Below are 6428 nucleotides of genomic sequence, written 5' to 3'. Positions count from 1 at the left end.
TCTTCTTTGAGTCTAGCAAGATAAGCTTTACAACTATGGTGTGGGGAAGTATCTTTTACAATCCCATTTATATAGAGAAATGGAGACATTTGTCCATGATGACAAAGATGCCACGTGGAAAGCCCCCTTCATCCTTGGGAGCCCACCCTCCTCTTAATGGGAAGTAAGATGGAAATGTTCAGGGTCAAGATCACAGCTTCCTACCCTGTCGCCCCTCATTCTCTCACCTGCTTCATTGAACAAAATAAAAACATTCTACATTTCATCTTGGCCCAAGTACTGGTGCTTCCGAGGCTCGCATGCCCTTCCTCACTCTGCCCCTTGTCTGCTCCATTCATCCATCCTCTGAGTCACTCAGCTCCCTTCATCTTGTGGATTGCATCAACATATATTAATTTAATCTCTAACCTTTGCACACAAAGTGAACAAAGCTTACTTATGAGTAGTCATGACCTTTGACCGAGAAATATTCCAGGGTGGTCCAGGATTATGTGCTACGAAGCAACACATTTAGTAAAAACTCAACTATGAAACTTTAGCACTCTTTTTTTCCCCACTCCTAAAAAAGCTCTTAAAAAGCTAGAATTCTCCCCACTCCTAAAAAGCTAGAATTCTCCAGACTAGAATACTGGAGTGGGTTGCCATGCCCTTCTCTAGGGGATCTTCCCAACCCAGGGAGTGAACCCAAGTCTCCGACACTGCAAGCAGATTCTTCACAGTCTGAGCCACCAGGGGTGCCCCAAAAGCTTTAGTATTTGTTAATGCTGAAATAATAGTTACATGCTTGGAGTAACAGAGTAAATCAAAATCAGAACGGTCTCCTTATGACTTATGAGTTTTCTGTATGTTAATTTGAAACTCAGGCAGCACGATTCTGACCCCTATGTATCTAGAGGACCTTGGCAGTGACTGTCATGGGGGCACAGAGATTATTATCTGTAAGCAATCTGCAGTTAAAGATGTAGTAACAAACACACCTTCTCCCTTCATGGATTTCAGGTGCTCTGATGCTTTCGCAAAAGGAGACAGGAATACAGAGTGAACCCTCTTATCCTCTGTCAAGGTGTACTCTGGGAACAAAGCTGTTTCATCCCCAGGCTTGGAACATTAAGGCAGCCGATGAAGTGGGAAGGAAATGGCTTACTTCGGGAACTCTGCCCACGTCACTGTGAAATCATTGTAATCTGTTAAAGTGTTTCATGTGGTGAGCGAGCCCCATTCATGAGTATCCTTCCCCAGTATACACACACACGCACACACACACACACACACAAACACACACACACACACAACACCCCCAGTGCGTTTCATCTCCCTGCGTGTGGTAAAACCTCTTATTTACACAACTGTACTTCCTGAGTTATTAAAGTTCAGACTCACTGAAAATTTTCGGAAGTGCTTGGTAAATATTTAGTGTGAGATTGCTCATGGAATGCAGGCCCAGGGCCTGATACAAGCTGGTGAAGCCCCGCCTGGAGAAACCGGATTCTATTTAGAACAAGTGGGCTGAAATCTCTCACTAGGGCTTATGATGAGGTCCTAGCTCTGCCAGCAAGAAACTCAGGGTTTGTCTTCTCTTACAATGAGGAAGAACCAAGCTGCCCTAATCCTTTACAAATGTCTGATGCTTCAAGCTGTAGGAAAATTCTTAATGACGATCAGTTGTGGGGATCTGTGTGTGTGTGTGTGTGTGTGTGTTTGCATTCCACTTTCTCACTGTATTTGAGTACAGCAGCCAATATTCTAATTGATACTGAAACAGAGCAAGACACTCCACGTGCTCTGCCTGCCTTTTGTCCATGGAAAACTTTAGCCAAAGAATATGTTTCATCTCCTTCGTCCTCAAGGGCTGTAGATGATATTCTGAGCCAGCTCCTTTGAGCCGTTCTGTGGGCACTGAAGCCCCCTGCAGGTTCTAGCCACGACATAACCCGCCACAACTCTGAGAGCTGGTGTCAAAGAAATGGAAGCACGTCGATCCTGGAACTGGAATCGAAGACAACTACACCAACTACACTTGACCAGATCACCGCAGGACCAATTTCAAGATGACTGGCAGGGCTGGCGGCGCTGTTCCTGCATCAGCCCCCTCCTTCCATCTATAAGAGCTCTTGCCCAGGGAGCATCAGTGGCGGGAGTCGGCCTTTGTAGGCATGGCCCCTCCCCTATGTTGCTGGCCTCGGAAGTAAAGCAAGCTTTCCTTTCCACCAACCTTGCCTCTTTATCGGCTTTTGATGGGTGGGCAGCCGGACCCAGACACTTTCAATTACAGTTTTTGGTGCCTCAGGTGGGGCTGCTGGGCTGACTCCAGGGTTTTCCTGAATTCAGTCGAGGCCAGGACAACGCGCGGGGATGGCTGCGAGGAACCCCTGCTCCTGGCTCACCGGCCCCGGGGAGGAGGTCTTGGGGGGACGTTTCTAGCAGCTGCTGACACCACTTGTTTCAGGGAGCCTCCCCGCTTCTCCCCTGCCCTGCAGAGGCTGCCAGCGTACTCTCTTCCTTGCTGGAGCAGAAACATGCATCCGGACGAGCTGACAAGCTCCAAGGCTGAGTAAGTCCACTGGTGTGCACCCAGCTAACTTCTCTTTGGAGTACAAAGTGCTGTTCGGGCGTTTTGCCAGTTGGTTTGAAGGCCATTTGCGTCGCGGAGGTATTGGTTTGATTCCCTTCCCATCATCCTCCTGGCGTCTTTGTGACCCTCCTGTTTGAAGGTGTGTGAGCAGATATCCCCTTTGTGTGACTGGCATCTATGTTGTCTTCTGTAAAATGGTAAATCCAGGTTCAATTCATTAGAAAAATTATAGTATGAGATTATGACTATAGAGAAAAAAATTTTTTAATGACTTATGAAACGGTATTCTTTAAACTTTGAGGAAAAAATGGTCAAGATTAAATTCTTTTGAAATTCCAAAACTGTTTTTTTCCCCTTGCATATGCCTTTAAAGAAAGCTAGTTTGATAAAATACTGTTTTCAAAATCCTGACCCCAAGAGAACATAACTATGCTTAAGAGAAAGCTTGACGTGAACTCCTCTGTCCTCAAAATACAAACACAGTCCACTTTGCCTGACTTCAGTCTTTCTTGGGTTAATTAGTAGAATTTCAAAAGATGTTTGGGTTTATTAAATACACATTTTGTACCACATTAAAGAGAATTTATGTTATGAGAAAGACATAAGCTTTTAGAAGTTATGGAATATGTACTTAAGTTCGCCTATCAGTAGATGCAGGGGTAACAGTTCAAATGCTTACTTCTTGGTTTTGTTAAGGCTTTTAACCTTAACAAAAGGCTATACTATACAATATTATGTAATTACAGCTACTAAAATGATAAGGGAAGCATTTCAGTGTGCAAAGCAAGTAGGCTGTGTGTTGTCAGTGAGAGAAGGTATAAAGAATGAAGGTGGTTTTTGTTGAGAAATGATAATAATATTGTCCTTGAGCTGTTGTTCCTGGATGGGGAAGAGTATTCAATAAATCATATGGAAAACATTTGATAACTTTCAGATCATACTGCTGAACTGGGTAAGAAATTTAAAGAATGCTAATGGAAATCTATTGTTTTGCTTCAAACTATTTTTGACCCCAGTGTTCAAGATGGAAAAAAAAAATTGTCTAGTGGAGTTATCACAGAGTATAATCACTGATGATGTGTGTCGCAGCTGGCTTTAAGTTTACTGATAAGAGCGCATGTGCAATGCTTGTGTGACAACTGGACGGTTTTATTCACATTTGCCAAAAACTTGGGGGCAACAAAGATGCCCTTCCGTAGGTGAATGGATAACTAAACTGTGGTACGTCTAAATAATGGAATATTATTCAACACTAAAAATAGAGCTGCTATGAAGCAAGAAAAGGGCCTGGGGGAAGCTTAAAAACAAATTTCCAAGTGAAAGAAGCGAATCTGACAGGCTACATGCTGTACAATTTCAGCCAGAGGGTGTTCTGGAAAGGGCAAAACTATGCCAACAAAAACGATCAGTGGTCGCCAGAGGTTGGAGGGAAGAAGGGAGGAGCAGGCAGAGCACAGAAGATTTTTCGAGTGAAAATACTCCGTGATTTTATAATGATGGACACACGTCATTATACAATTGTCTAAACCAACAGACTGCACAGCCCCAACAGCGAACCCTAATGTAAACTACAACTTTGGGTAAGAATGGAGTGTTAACATAGGTTTATAAATGGTAATAAAAGTACTGCCTTGGTGTGGGGTGCTGACCGTGGATGAGGCTGTGTAGACAGCAGGGGCATATATAGGAAATATCTGTCCTTGCCTTCAACCTAAAATTTATCTTAAAAAAATTAAAATCCTATTACTCAACTCATTTGAAGTATCTATTAGTTTTCAAATTCCCTCCTCAGTGCTCTCACTTGTGGACTCATTTCACCTGTTCTCTCATATATACACCCACAGTGTTCACTGCCATTTGGAGGGTAAGGACTATATTTTATTTTTTCCAACTTTGCGGTTCTCTCTAGGGTGCTCATGGGTGTCACCTGAACGCTGGTATGACTCCAGCATATACCACAAGGCTTACCCTAGGACCTGGCCTCTGTTGCTTGCCAGGGGCTTCTTCTAGCAGCTTCCAAATCAGGGGCCTCAGGCAGGAGGGCAACAGAGGGCAGCCCTACCTGTGTCATTTGGACTCCACGTTCCATATAAAAGTACCAGTCCCCAAAGCAGGGTTCTAAGGATGCGCCGGAGAACCATCTTGAAAGGCGTGGTGTTTGGCAACACATTCCACCTCAAGCCCAAAGGATGCCCCTCTGATCCTTTCCTTTCACACAGGTAACAGCATCCAGGCTCCTCTACCACAAAGGATAGGGCAAGAAAAAAATGGAAGGCAGGCAGGCAGGTTTTATGTTGCTTGTTCTGGGAGGATCTCCTGGACCAAAAGGAGGTCTTCTAAACTGTCCTCTTTGCATCAAAACAAACAAAAACGGCACCTGGGACAAGGCAGCAAGCCCCTCCGGCTCTCCAGGGCTGGGGGCAAGATAGTACTTAAAAGGAGAGGTCCCAGGTGGTGCTAGTGGTAAAGAACTCAGCTGCCCATGCAGGAGACATAAGAGGCTCAGGTTTGATCCCTGGGTCAGGAAGGTCCCCTGGAGAAGGGCATGACAACCCACTCCAGTATTCTAGCCTGGAGAATCCCATGGACAGAGAAGCCTGGGGGTTACAGTCCATACGGTTGCAAAGAGTCTGACGTGACTGAAGCAACTTAGCATGCACACATCCTAGGACCTGCTCCCTTACCTTATTCACTAGCACAAAAAGAAGCCAAGGACAGTATTTTAAACATAGAGCCAAGTATGTCAATTTTTCTTAAACAAGTACGTTCATGAATGAAAGGAAATTGGTTTCAAAGACTGTACCCTTAAGGCCTGGATACAGAAAAGACACAAAAGTAAAACCTGGGATACAGGTGAATTGGTTAATTTCCTGGATAATTTAATCAGTCTTTGGCTGATTTATTGAAAAGTTCCAGACTGCTCATCTCACACTGTTTTGGAGTCACTCCCACAGCCTGGTGGCTGGTAGTTACATATTGAGGTTGCAGATTTCTTGGATACCTCCAGCGGTCAAAGGAGGCTTGTTTTTAAAAGCTGTAGGGTGAGTGTGTGCCTTGTAGATGTCTGCAGGGAGAGTGTGGGGATTTGGCGGGTAAAGGTGTTTAGGTCTGTACTGTTCCTGGGAGAAGTCTGGTAGAAAATGATTGCCTGAATTGAACAGCTATAGACAAAAGCTTGTGGCTCCTTAGAATCTATTTAATCCCTGACATTTGAAAGCACAATGAATTTATGATTGCTGTGAGCCAGTGTTCTCAGTGGAACATTTATCATTTCAAGCCAACAGCATTCTCCATTCTTCCTACATAGTGGAAGCCGGTAGAGGCGTGCACAGAGGTTGAGGCCAAGGATCTGTCGTTTTAAGGACAGTGTTCAAGAAGTCCCCAAAACAGCTTTTGGGGAAAGATGATCACCATTACGGATAGCATTTGCAGCATATGAGGCAGGGGTGAGGGGATATGGTGCGACACCTGACTGCAAATTTCCTTGAGTCTGTTTTCATCTCTTACCATCTAGAAGGTTAGATGAGTTACTTTTAATAACATCACATTTTACAGATGAGGAACCTGGATCATATGATGGTTATCTAAGGTACCCTGATCTGAGGTAGGGGTGGAGCCCAAGCAGTCTGGCCCTGATTTGCGGAAATGTCCCAGAGGGGACACTGTTTAATGGAGCATGGAAGGGTCCCTGGACCAAAGAGCAACAACGTTCGTTCCTTAAGAGGGCGCAAGGACCCTGTGGGAGAAGGCGAGGGTGGGATGATTTGAGAGAATAGCATTGAAACATGTATATTACCATATGTGAAACAGATCGCCAGTCCAGGTTTGATGCATGAGACAGGGCGCTCAGCGCAGG

Source organism: Budorcas taxicolor, chromosome 24 (genome assembly GCF_023091745.1).
Source record: "Budorcas taxicolor isolate Tak-1 chromosome 24, Takin1.1, whole genome shotgun sequence".
NCBI classification, from domain to species: Eukaryota; Metazoa; Chordata; class Mammalia; order Artiodactyla; family Bovidae; genus Budorcas; species Budorcas taxicolor.
This window is presented reverse-complemented; position numbering follows the sequence as displayed.